Source organism: Lynx rufus, unplaced genomic scaffold, assembly GCF_022079265.1.
Source record: "Lynx rufus isolate CCGP_SWC_20201006 ecotype Redwood Valley unplaced genomic scaffold, mLynRuf1.p SCAF_12, whole genome shotgun sequence".
In the NCBI taxonomy this organism is placed as follows: Eukaryota; Metazoa; Chordata; class Mammalia; order Carnivora; family Felidae; genus Lynx; species Lynx rufus.
The window spans coordinates 21,264,087-21,285,850 of record NW_025814826.1 but is presented as its reverse complement, the minus strand read 5'-3'; the positions used below and the strand labels follow the sequence as shown (position 1 = coordinate 21,285,850).

General features: G+C 36.3%; 1 non-coding gene across 1 annotated transcript; it reads right to left on the bottom strand.

The window, feature by feature from the left end:
* Window positions 1–20,296: 20,296 nt before the first annotated feature.
* Window positions 20,297–20,400, bottom strand: LOC124507975 (U6 spliceosomal RNA). Its single transcript, XR_006961187.1, has one exon. It is a non-coding gene; the product is annotated as a U6 spliceosomal RNA (small nuclear RNA).
* Between the last annotated feature and the right edge of the window lie 1,364 nt (window positions 20,401–21,764).

Sequence of the window (21,764 nt, the reverse complement as noted above, 5' to 3'; positions counted from 1 at the left end):
GACTTGAACAACAAGCAAACTGAGGACCATGAGGTCACATAGTCAGGAAAAGATGAACTTTATAATGGAAAACAACATCCCCATGGCAGACCTCACTGTGGATTTATAGTTTCAGATGGGACAATTATACTGAAAAAAGAGCTCATATTTATTGATCATTTACTATAGGACAATCTACCATCTCTAAACATCTTGACAACCTCTAAAGGATTATTACTGTTTATAATTATTTTGTAAGATGAGGAGTGTTTGGCTGAGGAAAGTTATGTGATTTGTTCATGGCTACATTGCTAGTGAACGGTTGAACCAGAATTCAGATTTGCATTATGGAAACCAACTTGTTAGCCAGCCAGTCTGGGACACAGTCATATCAAACAAATGCTATTATTTTTTTAATTAAACAATTTTTTTAACACGTATTCATTTTTTGAGAGAGAGACACACACACAGAAGGGGAGAGGGAGAGGAGCAAAGAGAGAGAGGGAGACCCAGAACCCAAAGCAGGCTCCAGGCTCTGAGCTGTCAGCACAGCTGACAGTGGAATGTACGCAAAAAGTATAACAATTTTTTAATTTCTTTCATACCAGTAATACATTAGGATATTTCTAGTATCTCTATTTCTTCTGCCAGAAATACTCTCTGAACTTCCTGAAACTTTCAAGACATTCTTCTTCTCTTTTATGTAGTGGTAAATTGAACACCATAAAAAAAAAAGCATGTTGACTTGCATTTCTCTTCTAATCAAGCCCAGATTACACTGATTCCTGGTATCCTTCCAATGTGATGATGTCAAGTTAATCACCTCTCAACCAAAAGCATTTGAGCATGGAATACTTAGGATTTGACCTCATAGCAACAGAAGGTAAGTTTAGACTTGTATAAAATTAGTTTTTGGATCTCAAAAAATGTCTATCCACTTTGTATCTACATTGTGTTTTGCCAGATCAGTCATTTGTCAATCAGGGACTTTGGGTCTGCAAATGTATCATATAGGCTCCCAATGTCTAAAATGTCCATCAATTTTAAACCCTGGGAGGCACAGTGAATGTCATCCTAAGTTATAATTTTCTTTCTCCAGGCAAATGTTTATTATTATTTTTATTACATAGATAATTTAAACTTGTGAAATGAACTTGAAGTTTTAGTAAAGAAGTTGAAAAACTCTTGCTTATTTTGCCTGCCCTTCACTGCTTACATTTTTTTTTTTTTTTGAGTTCTGAAGCAGGCTTTTTTCCCTAAAAGAAGTCATTTTTTGCTGTGTGAGTTTAACCATCTACAGATAGTATCGAACAATTCAACTGCAATCAGTTCATCCTTTTTAGGCTTCTCTGCCCTCTTCCAAGATCAACAAGCAATTTTGGAGATTCAACATATAAATTTATGTTTGACTATTATCTTTTTCTCTTTGACTATTACCTTTTTCTGCACTCTCGTTCTCAATATGTTGAATTAGAGAACATCTTCTTGTCCCATATTTTGAAAATATATTACAGCAGGCCCACATTTAAACATCTTTTTTTTTTTTAATTTTTTTTTTCAACGTTTATTTATTTTTGGGACAGAGAGAGACAGAGCATGAACGGGGGAGGGGCAGAGAGAGAGGGAGACACAGAATCGGAAACAGGCTCCAGGCTCTGAGCCGTCAGCCCAGAGCCCGACGCGGGGCTCGAACTCACGGACTGCGAGATCGTGACCTGGCTGAAGTCGGACGCTTAACCGACTGCGCCACCCAGGCGCCCCTAAACATCTTTTTTATGTCTAGCAATGAGAGCCATCTTGTAGGCATATGTCTAAGGAGAGTAACTTCTTTCATTTGTGTCAAGTCAAAATTTCATTAATTGCTTCTGCACATTTTGAAGAAACTGAAAAGCGACCCAAAGCTATCATTATGGAAACTTAAATATCATCAGTAAGCAAATCACATCCCTATCTAGCAATGTTGTGTGCTAGGTATGCAGGAATTTGCAGGATCTTTTTCTTTTCTAAAGAGAAGTAAGAAGCTTATAGACTAAACAGAAATTGCCAAAATTTACATTTGCACTATCAAACATGCAGATAAATGAGCAAAGTTTAGTTTGTATTTGGACAAGAAAATAATTTTTGTTTTATGTTTTCTGCAATGTCCCTAAAATATTTTTAAAAATCCAGAAGACAATTTTTTTTAAATTTTACTGAAGTATAACTGATACACAAAAATTGCACATATTTTATATGTTGATGAGTTTGGACATTGCATACACCCAAGATGCCATCACCACAATGCAGGTACTGAACGTTTCAAGTAGCTTCCCAAATTTCCTTGTGTTCTTTTACTTGTGTGTGGTGAGAATACTTAACAGGAAATCAATCGTCTTCACATGTTTTAAAGTGCACAATACCATATTATTAACTGTTAAGTACTCTCTTGTACAGCAGATCTCTAGAGTCTATTCATCTTGTGTAACTAAACTTTATACCCATTGAGGTTCATTTCCCCATTTTCCCCTCCCTGCCAGATCCTGGCAATCACCATGCTACTCTCTTCTTTTATGAGTTTGGCTATTTTAGGTACTTTGTATAAGTAGAATCATTCCGTGTTTAACCTCTGTGACTGTCTTATTTCACTTAGTTTAATGTCCTCTGGTTTCATCCATATTGTAAGGCCACTGTTCAGAGTACCAAAGAACTAAAATACTTGTTGTTGTTGTTGCTGTGATTCAACACATCATTGGTATATGGTACAAAGCATGATTTTTTATATGATCCGACAGAATATGTGCGGTGCTAAGGGGCCAACACATTTTTATTAAAATGTTCCCTTTTGTTTGCCCTTACGATATTTTAATTGCAATTTCTGAATCAGCAAATGTTACTCAGTATCCTAGAGCAACGGAAGCAATGATACAATAATCTGTGGTAGGCCCACGCTAATGCAGGGGCTATTCTTTCTGGCTGACTATGACATCTTTTGAGGGCACATACAAAAATGGAGAAGACAGTATAATATCTCTACAGAAATAAAAGTATTTCTGATGGCAATTACCCACACTGTCATCTTTTGCTTTCATGACAAATCTGAAGAATAAAATTGAGCTAATTTTGAATTAAATATTTGCAAGATTTTGAACTTTAATTTGAAGTTTGGTAAATTTAGGTTTAATTTCAATTATAGGACCCCCAGTTTTATCTATTTTGTTTATTTACTTTTTAAGTTTATTTATTTATTTTGAGAGAGAGAGCATACAGGACGGGCGGAGAAAGAGGAGAGAGACAGAATCCCAAGCAGGCTTCACACTGTCAGTGTAAAGCCTGATGTAGGGCTCGAACTCAGGAACCATGAGATCACGACCTGAGCCGAAATCAAGAGTTGGGCTTTTAATTGACTGAGCCACCCATGTGCCCCGACCCTCAGTTTTAAATTACAGAATAGTTGTTGTCAGACCATATTACATCTAGAATATAAATTTAAAATGTTTACTAATAATTTCTTTTGCATAAATATTAAAATTATAATACTGATGATGGTTTAATTAAGTCAATAATAAAGGGAACTATCAATTTAGTTTCTTGGATTATATGAGGATATAATTTTTCGAAATTTTTTTATTTTTACATTTATTCATTTTTGAGAGACAGAGCACAAGTGGGGGAGGGGCACAGAGAGAGAGAGAGAGACACAGAATCTGAAGCAGGCTCCAGGCTCTGAGCTGTCAGCACAGAGCCCGTCGAGGGGCTTGAACTCACAAACTGCGAGATCATGACCTGAGCCGAAGTCGGCCGCTTAACCAACTGAGCCACCCAGGCGCCTCAAGGATATAATTTTTTAAACCAATTAGCTTTGGGATTTATCTTATTGAAGATAATTCATATTTTCTTATATATAAGCAGTCAAAATAATTGGTTATGGACATCTTTTCTTGGCTGGACTTCATGTAAACATCTGGCTTCCATTCTTCCCATGCTGTTTATCCACAGGAAGATGGTTATTACAAAATAAAACAATCTCAGCAATATGGAGAAGTACTGTTGTGTGAGGGTATTTTCACATACACATACAAACACCTCTATAGACTCACATATATTTCTAAAACAGAGCTGGAGGCACCTGAGTGGCTCAGTCGGTTGAGCATCTGACTCTTGATTTCAGCTCATGATCCAAAGGTCATGGGATCAAGTCCCACATCAGGCTCCGTGTTGAGCAAGGAGTCTGCTTGAGATTCTCTCTTTTGCCTCTACTGTTCTCCCCTGCTGTCTCTCTCTCTCTCAAATAAAAAAATAAAAATAATTAAAAATAAAATAAAACAGAGTTGCTTACTTTTTCTTTACAATACAATAAAAATCCTATTTGGACTACAATTTTACTTGTGTTTACTTTGCAAACTCCTGCTATTCTAGTTTCCTGGAACTGGACTGAAAATAAATTTCTTCACCTTCTTTTTGGGGGGGGGGGAGAATTCATTTATTACCAAATGTTTTCATCATTCTCTGAATCTACACATACATGACACTAAATTGTATGTATTAATTGACACACTTCAAGTTTCAGAACTGTGATTTTCATACTAAATTTCTTAAAAGCCTAATCTAGTTGCTGCTTAGCATTATGTTTGTCACAAACTGGGATCCACGTAAAGCTTCCATATTCACACAGATCGAAATACTCAAAATTGTGCCTATAGTTGAAAAGCACATGTCAGTTAATTATCTGCAAGCATAAATTGCATTTTGCTACTCTCTGCTAAACTTGCCTCTTCTACATCAAGTTCAAAGGAAGGACTTAAGGCAAGTATTTGCTAAAGGAGGCCCAGTAGCATTTAAGGCAGTTCCGGATCAATTCCTACCACACTCTTCCAACTTTAGCTGCTTTTCCCCAGCATGTATTTATATGCTCAGAATTGTGTTTCACTCAAAATATCTATTCTTCCTGGTGTTTCTGACTTCACTGACTTCTTCTACATGGAAACTCTCCTATCATCTACATCTCTTTAATCTTGCCCTTTCTTTCAAGCACAGCTCAAATATCAGCCCTTTTATGTTATCTTCTGGTCATCTTGGCAAGTAATTCTGAGCACCCATTACACTTTCTACCTGTCTGCCGCACTTTCTTTATTATGCCCTGAAGAATGGTCCGAGTATTTGGCCATATCTTGCTTACTGGAGTGGGAACCTCTTGAAGATATAGACTGTGTCTATTCAAGTCTTCTGTTCATTTTTTAATCAGGTTGTTTTTTTGATATGAGGTTGTATGATGCATTCATTTTAGCATGACCCACCCACACTGTCCTGAAATGTGCGCAGTCAAGAAGTGTTTGTTGGGGGTGCCTGGGTGGCTCAGTTGGTTAAGCAGCTGACTCTTGATTTCGGTTCAGGTCATGATCTCACAGTCATGATCTCACAGCCCTGAGATCGAGCGCCATGTCAGACTTTGTGCTGACAGTGAAGAGTTTCCTTGGGATTCTCTCTGTCACTCTCTCTCTACACTTCCCCCCCCACAACTCACATGTGCACTTTCTTTCTCTCAAAATAAATAAATAATATTTAAAGAAAAAATACATTGTTGGAACAATTAATTCCAATCCACTTCCTTACTTATTTTGGTTTTTATGAATAGAAAATTAAATAAAACAGGATAGAAATTATTCTGTTCTAATTGCTGCTTTTCAGCCTTTATGACAATCACTTCCTCATCTTTTTCTAGCATGTCTAAGATTCATTACTTAAATACTGGACACATGTTTCTATTTTAAGTTGCTCTCTTTCTAGCAACCAGTTCTGGGTTCTCCATTCCATTTGAGCTTGGTTTCACTCAGTCTTTTTTTTTTTAATGGTTATTTATTGATGTAGTTAGAGAGAGAGAGAGAGCATGAGCAGGGGAGGTGCAGAGAGAGAGAGAGAGAGGAGAGAGAGAATCCTAAGCAGGCTCCGTGCTGTCAGCACAGAGCCTGACTTGGGACTCCATCCCATGAACTGTGAGATCTTCACCTGAGCCAAAATCAGAGTCAGCTGCCTAATCGACTGAGCCACACAGGTGCCCCTGGATTCACTCAGTCTTACTTGTACTGATTCTCTTTGCTTATAGTCTCTTCTTTCTTACTTAGTGCCCATTAAGTGGAGGCCATATACATCACATTTCACATTCAAAAGTGGTTTCTTGCTATTAGTGTGCTTGTTCCTCTCGGAAGGCATTCGAAAATTTTCCCTGTACTCTGGCGCTTACAGGTTAGGCAGTAACCCAATTAGACTTCTGCTTACGTCTTTTGTGGTGATGTACAACACACAGTAGTTAATAAATGCTCAGTTTTTTGTGGTTGGAAAAATTGGATAGATGACTTATGGTCAGTTCTATACATTAGTTTCACCATTTTCTATCTTAGGTACCAAAATCCTTTATTTTTCTTTTTTCTCTTTCTTCTGTATACACTATGCATTGCCTCTAACCTCATCAAATTGGATTATCTTTACAGTCTCAAATATACCCTGTGTATAGAGTATACACCCTTCATATACCAATTTTTGTGCTCACCACAAACAATCAAATACTGTAGCAATATACAGTCAATATCGTATAATTGTTAAAACTGTAGACACCCAAATAGATGAGCCTGGGTTTGAATCCTAACTTTGTCTCTTATTTCCTCACCTTGTTTTCTCTTTTTGGGTAATTTACTTAGGATTTCTAATTTTCTTTCCTCCTCATCAACTGAGCATAATAATAAGATCCACCCTGGGACAACTGGGTGGCTCAGTTGGTTAAGTGTCTGACTTTGGCTCAGGTCATGATCTCATGGTCGTGAGTTCAAGCCCCACACCAGGCTATGTACTGATAGCTCAGACCCTGGAGTCTGCTTCGGATTCTGTGTCTCTGTCTCTCTCTGCTCCTCCCCTGCTCACGCTCTGCCTCTCTCTCTCTCTCAAAAATAAAAAAATAAATATTAAAAAAATTAAAAAGATAATAAGATCCACCTCTTAGGACACTTACAAGAGACAAATGCAACCCTGTATGTAGACTGCTTGTATTTTGTCTTGCACATATTAAGGGCCAGATAAATGGTAGTCATTATTAGTTTAGTGATGGTCATTCTAGAGGACTTTCTGTTCTGTTATGTGGCATGGTCTAAGGATCTCCAAGATAAACTAACTCATAAATACCTCCTCTAGGATGATGAAAATGCCCGCAAGGACAGGGCGGAAAAAAGGACAAAACAGAGCATGATTAATGTTCTTCCCTTTGGCTTCTTGACCATTTTGTATGTTCTGTAGGTACCTGGAATGATAAGAACTTATTTATCGATTCATCGAAGTTAGAAAAAGGAGAAAACTAGAAACCAGAAACAAATTAGTGATTAGCTTTACACATTTGCTTCTTAATTTTATGATCATTATAGAAATTTGTGTACTAAATGTCTAAAGTTAGAATTGCCTTTCAAAGGCTGTGTTTCAAGGGAAGACAGGATGCATGTATCCCTGGTTTTGCTATATAAGTTTCTAGAAACATTAAGCCATTTACTTTAGCATCAAAACGTTCTTGCTTAAAGTTTGTAAAATTTGAATTACTTAGAGATCATTCTTAAACTTTCTCAGCTTTTTAAAATCGGTGGGGTGACATTTATTGCATTTGTTTTGAAAGGCAATTGCTTTTCTCATGTGTCCTTGCAATTCCTCAGAGGTGGTTTCAGAATGGCGGCTCACTGTATAGACGATTTCATTCTTCACTCCAAAAGCTATTGATTATTACCGCTTGTATTTTCCGTGTGAACTTATGCTCTCCTGATAAGAGCCAGCCAAGCATTTATAAAAATCAAATAGATACAATAACTACTACATTGATTTAGAAATACAAGGAATTGGTTTTGATTCAGTGTCTGACTGTAATCTTTAGGGACAGCATGCCTTCACCTTGGATTTTTGGCTGCCTTTGATTCAAATGTTGACAGTAAATAACCTTGTCTGATTCAGTTCAAGTTCTCTTGACACTGGTTTTTCTGGCTTGTTTGCCTCTGTCTCAAATTGAGCCTAAGCATTATTCACAAATCTGGTATGATTCATTGCTTAGGTTATAGAAAAGGCATTCACATTCCACTCTAAGGCTGTCACCATGAAGCCCACAGAGGAAAAAAAAATAAAAGGTTTCCAGTAATTGGGTGGAGCAAGGTGTGGGTCTGAGACCTTCCTTAACCATTCTAAAAGAAGTCATTTTAGTGGAATGAACTCATGTTGTGGGGTGGGAGAGTTGGTGCCTTATTTTTAATTTTAAGGGGATTTACACCACATTCTTCCTTCTTAACAAAACAGTGGCAGCAATAAGGGCATTACCTGCCAACATGAGCTGATGTAAAACAGACTTGAAGAACTCCCTCCATTGTCTACGCTAAAACACCCACTCATTATACACCCTCCAGTTGTGATGAAGGATCTGATTTTGCTGTAAATGTCAGCCAAAGCCTGGTTTGTTTTTTCCCCCCGTCAGGATTTCAAAGGTTACTCAAAACAATGTTGCACAGAAATTATAAAGAGATGGAGGTTTTCCTGATGAGAATCTGATCTCTGTGACTTGCTTTTTATTATAATGTTCTTATACGCAGGCTTCTGTTGACTCACCCTTCAATAGTTAACCTCTGAAGTCAGCATTGGACGTCTGGCTTATATGTAAACTAACACCAATTTGTGGCCGGCAAAATATGATTTCAAAGGCCAGTTACTTTAAGAAAAACAAGCTATTTTTTAAGCTGAAAGAGAGCACCACAAACCATCATTGGGTGTGCAGCATTTTTCCTGTATTTAAAATATCAATGTACCATTTTATAGCTAATTAATCCTTCAAATAACAAAGAATCATAGCAGAGAATTGCTATTGTGTTTTGATCATACTGACTTACAGAAATATGATGATTTGGGGACAAAGACTTCTTTTTGTACACACAGTAAAATCACACCTTCTATTTACCCATTCAGCCATTTTTTGTTGTTTTTGTTTGGTTTCTGCTCAAGCACATGTCAGCAATTTTGTTCGTGTCCATGCAGTAAAAATGACAAAGCAAATTGGTATTGGAATCTCCTTAACAAATTCTATGTAGAGATCCATGAACTTCCATGAATGGTGGTGGTTCTATCCTTTATGATGTTGGCTTGGGGGTAGAGGGTGATGCTAGAGGATGGAATATAGACGGTGGTCAGCCCTAATGCAATACTTTGGGAAAGTCCCCAAATTTGAATGTTTCGGACATTGTTTCAGGCAATTTCATTGCCTCTGACAGTAGAATGAGATGGAGAGTAAAATAATTCCTGGGATCTGTTTTCCTAACTCATCCCAACAGGTTTTCTTGCACGCAATGCTTATTCCCTCCTCCTCTTTACTCCTTGTTATTCTACCTGGAAGATGGTTTCTTCAATTCTGCCTGGTTAATCTGTACCATTTTTCTTACACCAGTCAACAATCTAGCTTGCAGTTAAACACTAACCAGTTTGCATCACTTCCCATTAGTTCTGGCTACCTCTGAAATCCCAGAACACTGGTCTCTGCCAGGGATATTAGCATTGAAGCTATTGTTCTATTTGTCTCGTCTACCAGGTGGGAGAGTAAATTCCTTGAGTTCATGAAGTGAGACTGTTCAATGTATATTTCATATCTTTTTCTTCTCTATCTTCCACTGCCGACATGGTGAGTGTGTCATAGAAATAACAGTCAGAAGACCCTTAATGATTATCTTGTTGAACTCTGCAATTTTCCCAATAAGGGGTTGCCGAACACTCCCTGGAGACCCAGAATTTATGATCATAGAGGCGGTCCCTCTCATTATTTTACAGCATTAATTGTTGCAAAGTTTTCCCTATTTAGAGCAAAGCTCCCCTGCTGTTGTACTGAATGAAGCATCATTGCCAGTAATTTTTAAAGTCCTATTTCCAGGGTAGAAACGCTGAAAGCAGACAATACATCTGCACCTCTGATGAATCCAGGTTTCCACTCATTCAGCTGGAGACACAACAAACCAAAATGTGCTCTCTGGGCTGAGATAAATATGAAATTAGATGCATTGCACAAGTGCTGTTCTGTTGGTAATATTTGTTTGTTTCTTTATTCATTTATTTATTTGCTATTACTCTCCTGGAGAGTTCTCTTTAGCAAATGGGAATGAATAGCACAAGTAATATGTAAAGAAACGAGTTTCCTACCTCAGATGAATTAAGAAAATGTGACCTATGAAGCCTTCCAGGTACTGTAAAGAAGAAAAGGATTAAACAAGGAAAGAAATCCTAAATTTCAAATCAGTTTCAAAAGTTCCAAGCAAATGTTTGGTTGAAAGGATGAGGTTTTGTGGATTTCATGAAAACAATAAAATGAAGGCCATGAACCAATTAGTCTCTCTCTGTTTTTAATCACTTGCAACACTGATACTGAATGACAAAATCATCAGGGCCTTTTGTGTCTCTATGGCTTATTTTTCACTCAATCTTAATTTGTTTTTGGAATATAGTTTGTATTTTTGCCAGCATAAAAAGGCCAGTGGCAGTATGGCAAACATTTTGCTTCTTAATAAAGCTCAAAGAAATGCTAAATGCAAATAATGCAGTGGTGGGGTTTTTTGTTTGTTTGTTTGTTATTTTGTTTTTTGGGTTTTTTTGGTCTGTTCTCTTTAAACAGAGATGTAGTGAAATACAGTGAAATGCTGACATAATGAAGACAAGTTTTCTATGATGTGAAATTTTTATAGTTGCTGGTTTATTAGAAATTTCCAGATATACTTTCCAAATATAAATTCTTAAATCATGTTATCTCTTCATTAAGGCCAAAACCAAAAACAAAAACAAACCCTGCAAATATGCATCTGGTTATTCAATTACACATGTGCTTGCTATAGGAACTTTGCAAAATTGGAGTACATAGTGTCTATTGTGAGAAATTTTCCTTACACAAAATACTAGGGGAGAAAACCAAGAAACTAAATAACTAGAAGAACATATGGAAGTGCATGGAAAATACTGTGGAAAATCCCAGGACAAATGACTAATGTTCAGTTGGAAATAGTTAGATATCACAACAGGGGCATAGAGACTACTGCATTTTGTTTTAAAACTATTAGTTCATGATGAATAGTCTTGGAGCATTTTGAACCAGGGATGTAGCCTTACATTTCTTTAAGAAAAAATCATGCTTTTGTATCTTTTAGGTGAAAATGCTAGCGAGAGGCAAACAATGAGAAACTGAAAAACTGCAGACTTGAATGGGGGACAATCGCGGCGAGGCAAAAGCGTCGCTGTTAATTTGTTTCAGTGCCTCGTACTCGAAACTCCGTCTCACAGCTTCCTTCAAAGAAGTTTAAAATTGAAAATGTGAACAGTGCTTCCTGCCTGACCAGTGAGTGCTTGTAGCAAGCACCACTCCCATAATTGAAACTTTCTCACAGAAGTAATGTCTATTAGGTGACTTAACAAGGGGGTGCACGAGGTGGTCACGAGATGGATGTCAGTGACAATGATTCCTTGCTGATGCTTTCTATTAAATCTAGACGTGCTGCCACACATTGATCAACTGCACAAAACCTAATGATAAATAAGTCAACCAGGCTTCCAAATCGTCGTATCTGTATTGACGAACCCTGAGGTGAGCCTTCTGCACAAGGTTATGATGGAAATGGCAGTAGAATCTATAGCACTGTGACTCACGATGTCCACCAGGGTGTAGCACCATTCATTTTATTTGGTCCCTCCAGAAAGGCTCGACTTTTTTTTCCTTTTTGTCTTTTCTTTTTTTTTTTTTTTTTTTTTTTTGAGAGAGAGAGAGAGAGAGAGAGAGCATGCACACATGAGCAGGAGAGGGGCAGAGAGAGAGAGGGACAAAGAGAATCCCAAGCAGGTTCCACGCTGTCAGCACAGAGCCTGATGCAGGACTCTATCTCACCACTGTGAGATCACGACCTGAGCCGAAATCAAGAGTCAGATGCTTAACCAACTGAGCCACTCAGGCACCCCTAAAGTGCTAAGGGAAGACAGTACATATGCATAAAACACATATTTCAGATGTACTGCTACTTAGAAAGTACATACTCACTGTCTCTGAACAAAATTTTTTGGCAATAGAATCTGGCGAGAGGAAGAGCAGATAAAAGAGAGTGTACACGCAATATAAGAAAAAACGAGGAGCAAAGAAAAAGAAAACCTATGGGGATACCTAAGCAATCTCTGCCAGTGTAAATCTGAAATTTAATACAACGTAAGAAAAGATTTCTAAACTGATAGGGCCATGATGCAAATGCAAACAAATCAAACCAACCTGGAAATAAATTTCAATTTGATTTTAATTAGATATGGTGAAGAGGATAGGTAATAACATGACTGTCTTGTTTCATTAGAGGACTGTGCAAGTATAGTTTAATCTTTGATATTGAACGACAAATTAAATTCATTTGTAAAAAGTTATGAGTGTAATCTAGAGTAAAAAAGATACACACACACACACACACACACACAGTTTTAAGCCCATGAGATGACAAAAGGAATAGAATAAATTGAGTAATCAAACTACCAATAAGAATATGAAATTCAGACACAGCAAATATAAAACCTGCAGAAAAATGGCAAGGAAGGGTCAAACAGGTCAATAAACATAATAAGTGGGATGAATTAAATCCTCAAATATAGAAAGGCACAAATTCTAAAAATCCAATTTAAAAAAATCAGTTGCATTTTTTATTACTAGATACACATAACAGACAAATTACCCCAAATGAATGGACAAAAATAAATTTATTAATACCTGCACTGGTAACCGTGATAACTACTTAAATATGTTTCTGAGTAAAAAAGCATTCTGTTGGACTGAGCATGAAAACTCAGGGTTAAAGATGACATTTATCAAGAAGTTATGGTATCCATATGTGTTTATGCTTTAAATGATATGGAATTAAAATTTATAAAGCAAAAATCATTAGAGGTAAAAAGAAATTCCTCAAATCACAGTATGGTAGTTTATACTGTAAGTCGACTGGTGTCTGCACTACTGATATTCCAGATGGAATCATTTTTCTTTTGACTAAAGAGCACCCTTCAGCATTTCCTGCATAGCGTGTAGGTGGTAATGAATTTTCTGTTTTGATTTGTCTAAAAATATTTTTATTTCACCTTCATTTCTGAAGTACAGTTTTTTTGGTTATAAAATTTTCAGTTGCAAATTATTTTCCTTTAGCACTTTAAATATTCCATTGTCTTATTTTTTTATTTCTTTTTTCTTTTTTTCTATTTTCAGCTGTTTATACTATTGTTGCCCCTCTGTGAATACTGCGCTATTTGTCTCAGGCTGCTTTCGAAATTTTTCTCTGTCTTCTCTTTTCACTTTTGTTTGTTTACCCCATCGTGATTTGGTATGCTATTTTTCCTCACTGAACAAAAAAATTCTTGGGGCGCCAGGTTGGCTCAGTTAAGCATCCGACTTCAGCTCAGATCATGATGTCATAGCTTGTGAGTTCGAGCCCCACGTTGTGCTCTGTGCCGACAGTGCAGAGCCTGGAGCCTGCTTCGGATTCTGTGTCTCCCTCACTCTCTGCCCCTTCCCCACTCATGCTCTGTGTGTCTCTCTCTCAAAAATAAACATTAAAAAAATGTTTAAAAAAATTCTTATTGGAATACACTTTAGAATCTCAGACTTGATTTCCCCATTGGTGTGGAAATTCTTATTCTTATCACCAAGTATCTTTTGTAGTCCATTCTTGTTCTTCTTTTAGAAACACAGCACACATGTTGTTAGACCCTCTGTCATACCTCCTGTTTGTCTCTTACATGTGTTTCCCTTTAATTTTTTTCTTTTCCTCTATAAACTTTAGTCTGGATGATTTATTCCAATCTACTTTTTCAGCTTACGCATACTTTTTTCTTTCTAAATTGATTATTTTGGAATTTCATCTTTTCCAGTTTTGTTGAGATATAACTGACATGGAACATGATACTATTAAAGCTGTACAACGTAATTATTTGAGACATGCGCATATTGTGAAATGATCATCCCACTCAGTTTACTTAGCAGCCACCACCTCATAGTTACAATTGGTTCTTCTCGCAATGAGCACTTTTAAGATCTACTCTTTTAGAAACTTTCAAAAATAAAACACAGTATTGTCAACTATAGTCACCATGCTGTCCATTACATCCCAAGAATTTACGTTATAAGTGGCAGTTAGTACTTTTTGACCACCTTCACCCATTTCCCCCAGCCCCCACTACCTGCCTCTAGCAACCACCAAACTGTTCTCTGTTTCTGAGTTTGGCCTTTTTAGATTCCACATATAGGTGAGATTATACAGAATTTGTTTTTCTGTCTGACACACACACACACACACACACACACATATATATATGTGTATTTATATATTTACTTATATATTTATATGTATATATAAATACATACATACATACACACACACACACACACACACATATATATATATATATATATATATATATATATATATATATACACATATACCCCACATTTTCTTTTTGTGTCCATCCATCGACAGGCACTTAGGTTGTTTCCATGTCTTAGCTACTGTAAATAATGCTGCAGTGAACATGGAGTTTCAGATATTTCTTTCAAGTTTCATTTCCTTTGATATGTACCCAGAGGTGGAATTGCTGAATCATATGGTAGTTCTATTTTTAATATTTTGAGGAACTTCTATACTGTTTTTCATAGTGTCTGCACCAATTTACATTCCCACCAATATTGCACATGGGTTCCTTTTTCTCCACATCTTCGCAAACTCCTGCTATCCTTTGTCTTTTTGAAGATAGTCTGAAAGGCTTGAGGTGATAACTCATTGTGGTTTTGATTTGTCGTTTTCCTGATGATTAGTGATGTTGAGTATCTTTTCAGGCACGTGTTGGCCATTTGTCTTCTTTGCAAAAATGTCTATTTAGTGCCTCTGCCTATTAAAAAAAATGTTTTTGCACTATGAGTTGTATGAGTTCTATATATATTTTGGATGCTAACCCCTTCTCAGATAAGTCATTTGAAAATATTGTCTTCCATCCTATAGATTGCTTTTGCGTTTTGTTGATGGTTTCCTCTGCTGTGAAGAAGTATTTTATTTTGAAGTAGTCCTACTTGTTAATTTTTGGTTTTGATGACTTTGCTTTTGGTGACAAATCCACAAAATTATTGCCAAGATCAATGTCAAGGAGCTTAACCCCCATGTTTTCTTCCAGGAGTTTTATGGTTTCTGATTTTATATTCAAGTCTTTAATCCATTTCTAGTTGATTTTCCTGTATAGTATAAGATAGGAGTCTGGTTTTGTTCTTTTACATGTGACTGTCCAGTTTTCCCAACACCATTTTTTTTAAGTTTATTTATTTGTTTTGAGAGAATGAGTACAAGCAGGGGAGGGCCAGAGAGAGAGGGAGAGAAAGAAAATCCCAAGCAGGATCCATCCACACTGACAGCACAGAACCCTACGAGGGGCTCGAACTCACAAACTGTGAGTTCATGACTTGAGCCGAAACCAAGACTTGGACACTTAACCAACTAAGCCACCCAGGCTCCCCAACACCATTTGCGAAGGACACGATTCTTTCCACATTGTACATTCTTGACTTCTTTGTCATAAATTAATTGACCACATTTGTATGGGTTTATTCCTGAGCTCTCTATTCTATATGCCAATATGCTACTGTTTTGGGGTTTTTTTGTTTGTTTGTTTTGTTTTTTGTTTTTAGTGTTTATTTATTTATTTTGAAAGACAGAAAGAGCACAAGAATGGGAGGGGCAGAAAGAGAAAGAGGGAGAGAATCTCAAGCAGGCTCCACGCTCAGCACAGAGCCCAATGAAGAGCTCAGTCCCACAACCACAAGATCATGACCAGAACCAAAAGTCAAGAGTCAGAAGCCTAAGCAACTGAGCCACCTTGATGCCCCCATATTGCTTTGATATAGCTTTATAGTATAATTTGAAATTAAAAAGAGTGATGCTTCTAGATTTCATGTTCTTTCTCAAGGTTGCTTTAGATATTTCAGGTCTTTTCTGGTTCCATACCAAATTTAAGATTGTTTAGTCTATTTCTGTGGAAAATGCCATTGGAATTTTGATAGGGATTGCATCGAGTTTCTAGATTGCATTGGATAGTATGGACATTTTAACAATATTACTTCTAATACATGAGCATGAAATGTCTTTCCTTTTGTTTGCTATTTGTGTTTCCTTCAATTCCTTTTATCAATATCTTACAGGTTTTAATGTACAGATATTTTATCTTCTTGCTTAAATTTATTCCTGAGTATTTTATTCATTTTGATGAAATTATATGTGGAATCATTTCTTAATTTCCCTTTCTTATAGTTGATTGTTGACTTATAGAAACACAGCTGATTTTTATTTATTGATTTTAGATCTTGTGACCTGACTGAATTCACTAAGTTCTAATAAGTTTTTTGGTACAGTCTTTAGGGTTTTCTACATATAATATCATGTCGTCTGCAAATAGTGACAATTTCCTTCTTCCTTTCTAATTTGGATGCCTTTATTTTTTCTGTCTAATTGCTCTGGCTAGCACTTCCAGTAGTATGTAAAAGTGGTTAAGAGTGAGCATCCTTGTTTTGTTTCTGATCTTAAAGGAAAAGCTTTTCACTGTTGACTGTGGATTTTTTGTATATGTTGTATATGTTGGCTGTGGATTTGTTGTATATGGTCTTTATTTTGTTAAGGTGTATCCCCTCTCTAACCAGTTTGCAGAGTTATTATGAATGGATGTGGAATTTTGTCAATGGGTTTTCTGCATCTAATGAAAAGATCCTATGATTTCTATCCTTGGTTTCGTTACTGTGATGTATGACATTGATTGATTAGCAGATGTTGAAACATCCTTGCATCTCAGGGTAAACCCTACTTGATCCCGCTGTATGGTTGGTTCTTTTAAAGTATTGTTGAAGTCAGTTTTCTAATATTTTGTTGAGGATTTTGCATCCATGTTCATTTGGGATACTTGCTTATAACTTTCTTTTCTGATAGGACCTACTTGTGAGCGCACTGAAAAGCTTATGAAATGGACTGGAGTTCTCCATTTGGAGCTGGCAAAAGGCAGGAAAATTTTAAAAACGTATGTTGGTCAAATTTAAAACTTTTCTTTAAACCAAATAACAGCCGATAACTTTGCTTTTCACATCTAAAGTCCAGAATAATTGATTGGTTTTATTAGGTTCAGCCAGTGTTTCCATTTCGACTGAACTAGTGTTTTTAATTTAGGGTGTGATTTGGGGCACTTCAGAGCTCTTGGAGCCATCTAAATTACTAACTATTCATCTACTCCACGTGACTTTATTCCATAAAATTAACTCTATCTATCCATATATATTCAACTAGAATTTGCTTCTATTAGATATAACTTTAAAAATGACCAGGAAGTTTGTTTGGCTTTTGTATCTCCCGATGCTGGACAAGGCAAATTGAAAGAACGTGATTTATTTTCGAATAAGCCTGCTACTTGGATATGGAAATAGGCCATGTTAGTTTTTCAGTTTTTTTTTCCTGACATTATTTTCTTTTTTATGACTATTAAGTCCTTCCTCTTTGCTTGGTTGTAAATACAGGAAGTAGGTCAGCTCTTCCTTCTCAAAAGAACTAAAGAATAGAAAAAGAAGCTGTCTTTAACTTGACAGTACAGTGCTTAATATGATCCTACTTACATGCCAACTCTTTAACAGAGTGTTTACTCTAAAAAGATATGGGAGGGGCACCTGGGTGGCTCAGTTGGTTCAGCCTCTGACTCTTGGTTTTGACTCAGGTCATCATCTTGCGGTTTGGGGGTTTGAGTCCTGCATTGGGATTCTCTCCCTCCTTCCTTCCCTCCCTCCCCCCGCCTCTCTAAATAAGTAAATAAACGTTAAAACTTTTAAAAATACATGTGGGAAAACATAATCCTAATTCAAGCCCAAAGATTTAAACAGCAAACTATAACAAGGCAAGATGTAGGATCATTTATTTTGTTCATAGCTCGAAAACAGTTCGGGAAGGCTGAATAAGTTGTAGTTTTGCATGGGTTGTGGAGCTTTGGTTCAAATTCAGGCTTTTTTTGTAATTATTTATGAGGGTTATTTTATCTTTCTGTGTCTCGATTGTCCTCATCCATAAAATGGGATTAATATTAGGAGTGACTATGTAGAGCTATTGTGCCTGACACAAAGCAAGTTCTCAGTAAAGATTAACTATTACTGTGGACTACAAGTCCTGCATCTTCCATATGGGAAAACCCATCTAGAGGGATGAACAAACCTGGCAGAGCTAGGACTATGGTTCGTATTCTCTGATTTTCATACACCCAAGATGGCTGTCGAAGTCTGTCAGGACAAATCCTTTCCACTGAGGAAAATAAATTCTGCTTTTACTAGGGGAGAAGAATTGTCTGATCTATAAGTTAACATGGAACATGTCTAATTTTTGAGGTATCTGGAAATCTACCATAAACAAATACTTGAAAATGAAAGACTTTTTGGCACATGCATACTTCTGTTTGACAATTAAAAAAAATCAAAGTGAAAATCTCCTTATGTTGATCATATAACATTACACATAAGAGCATAAAGTATGCATTACAAAAAAAGAAAGAAAGAAAGAAAAGAAACCTTTGTGTCTCCTGAAACTACTCAATATACTATGCTATTTCTGTCAACAGAGTATCAGGTTCTAGATAAACAATTCCACCCAGACTTTTGGGTCAATGCTATTTAATATCATTTTAATTTTTTCACTATAAGCAATGCATTATGAAATATGGTTTAGAGTTTAAACTGAGATAAGCCTTTTAATGATCAGGAGACAAATATTATAATAGCTTTTTTTTTTAATTTGGAATATACAGAGAGTTCTTCAAGTTCAGCAAGCATGTGTAGACCATTTTTTCTACATACACCATGATTTCTTTACAAGACCAGAGCATGCTACATGAATAGACCTTTCCATAGGGCCTCAATTTTAATTTTCCAGAGTTTGGAGAAGCAGTATCCATCAAGTTCCCTCAACTGTTGAGAATAATGCTGTTTTTGTCACACACAAGGTCTGTTTTGAACTCAAACATACACACCAACTGTAGACCATAGACTTGCAGACCTGTCAGCACAATGCCCCATTACAGATTGTCCTTTTAGCAAGATGACTTCATTTTAGCAGCCTGTTCTGGTTTCTACATCCTTCCAGGTTTCACAGTTCAGTGCAGTCAAACAAGGTGATGGCATTTTTAAGGCTCTAGATTTTATTGGTCTATGAATAAAGGTAGGTGGCCAGGTACCATTTCAGGGCTTCAGCTGGCAACCTGGTACTAAATTTGAGTACACTGAGACTAAGACGGTTGCACTTTTTTTAATACTGGAAACATAAACACTGGCATTTATGGAAATGGTTGCTCTAACAGGAAGTGATTTCATATATCATTAGCTGAAATAAGATTATGGGAATGTCTAACTTTAATCTGAAGTATCATTAAAACTTGGGACATACTATTTCTCAAGAAGAATTTATTAGAATCCAAGCAACCCCTATTTGCATTTTGAGCCTTCTACTTATTGGATGCTAATAAAAACCCTACACCATGGTACTTGCACATTTTTAATTTCCTATTAAGACATAATCATGTCTGAAACAGGCACATATATGGCCCATAAACAGCCATGCCTGTTCTCTAAGTTGTATATATTCTTTACCCAGGAATAAATTTTGCTCAAAAATGGACCGTGCATGTACTGGAAAGAAGAGAGTCAGATAAAGACTATGGTAGGTAGAGAAAAGCTAATGAAGAGACACCTGGCCTCATAAGACTTTAAACGAATTCTTGGCTTTAATAGGAGTGAATGAACAAAGAAAAAAAACGTCCAGTTATACAATAAATAAGTCATGGCATTGTAAAATATAGCACAGGGAATATAGTCAACAATATTATGATAACTTTATATGGTGACAGATGGTAACTAGACTTCTCATGGGAATAATTTTGTAATGTGTAAAAATACCAAATAAGTATGATGTACACCTGTAAATAATAGGAAATTTTATGTCAATCGTGCTTCAATAAAAAATCGTTTAGGTTTTTTAATCTTTCATTTCCTCCCTTAGAATAGAAGCACTAGTAACATGCACTCACAGGCTGGTGACTATGAAATGAGACAATGCACGTTAACAAAAAAACAACTAAGATTTGTCTGTTCTTTCTCTAGACAAATACTCTGCCACATCCTGTTTGAATGTGCTGTGTTTTGCAAAATGATATATAAATAAAAGGAAGCATCACTTGTGTAATGTGTGCATGTAGTATAGACATAACTTGAAAAGTATGTGGCTAACTGTAGCTAAATATGGAACACTTCACCAATTTGGGCATCATCATTATACAGGGGCCCTACTCATCTTCTCTGTGTCTTTCCAATTTTAGTGTATGTGGTGCAGAAATGAGCTTGACTAACAGTAACTAAAAACCAAAGAAATGAATGTACAAAACTTGCTTCTGTATTTATTGTTCTTGGCTTACCTCAGTGATTTTAGAATTCTCATGTTCACTTTGATAATTAAACTCTCTTGTCTGCTACTTTGTATAATTCTCTCCTTTGTGAACTGAGTTCAGTGAAACACATTCTATATGGGAATGCACTCTCAAAAGCAGAACTGGCCCTTAGGTGTCTAGGGAAGGTCATTCATTCTTGTATCCAATTTTGTCCTATAAGGGGTATGCAGCTGTCCAAGTTTTGCTTTTGTTTCACAGATCATTGAGAACAATTTGAAACCAACAAAACATCAAAGTTTTAAAAGCAGACTATTCTCAATGTAAAAATTAAAGTACTTGAGGTGAAACACAAGCTCACTCTCCATGAGTGAGCAAGAAAGAAATTTTGGAGACCTCACAACTTTGCTTTGATAATTGAAAAATGCAACACAATTAGAGTCCAAGTAAATTTTTTTTTTAGACATTTTAGGGCATAGGCCCAATAGATAGGAGACCCCAGGGTTGCAAATATTCTTAAAATGGTTAGCATCTATTTAAAGTAGGGTTAATTCAAAAGACGTGTATCTGCACAATAAGTATTGATGTCCTCTGGGATTCTGGTTATGCTTTTTATTCTAAACCTACTTGGAGGCTCACAGGATCTGAATCCTGGTTTTGTAAATAATTCATAAATTTATAATCTCAATTTTTCACTCCAGTCCAATATCTCTTCTGTACTTTGTGTCTAATACCCTACTCTATCAATTCCAGTGTTTTCAAGGAAGAAGTGTTCAGGATTTCAGTTACCAGGAAGAATCTGAAATCTTGCCATTTACATCTTTTCCTGGGTGCCAAAAGAGAAGTTTGAGAAGAAACAATTCGTTTTTAAAGTTTAAATCTAAATGAAGGCTAGCTTTCTCTTTTTCGCTTCAGTAGAAAAGTACAAAATAGAGCGCGGAGACTGCTTGGGATTCTCTCTGTCTCTGTCTCTCTCAAAAATAAAGAAATAAACATTAAAAAGAAGAAAAGCACAAAATAGAGTATAACCCAATATTTTGTTATATTTTCACTTTCATTGGAAACACAGTAATCCTAATTTCAAATAATAAATAAATCCTAGCATAATTACACTATAATATGACACAAAATTTATAGAACCATAGAATCAAACTAATTTGGAGGAAGTTGTTTTAGATTCTTATTTTTCTGAGTAATACCTATAGGTGAATAGTGACTAGTTACGTTAGTAAAATAAATATTCAACTCATTCAGCTAACATACTGTGTGAACCAATGGGGAGAACTTTGTTGAATGAATAACCCAAATGCATCATGTGA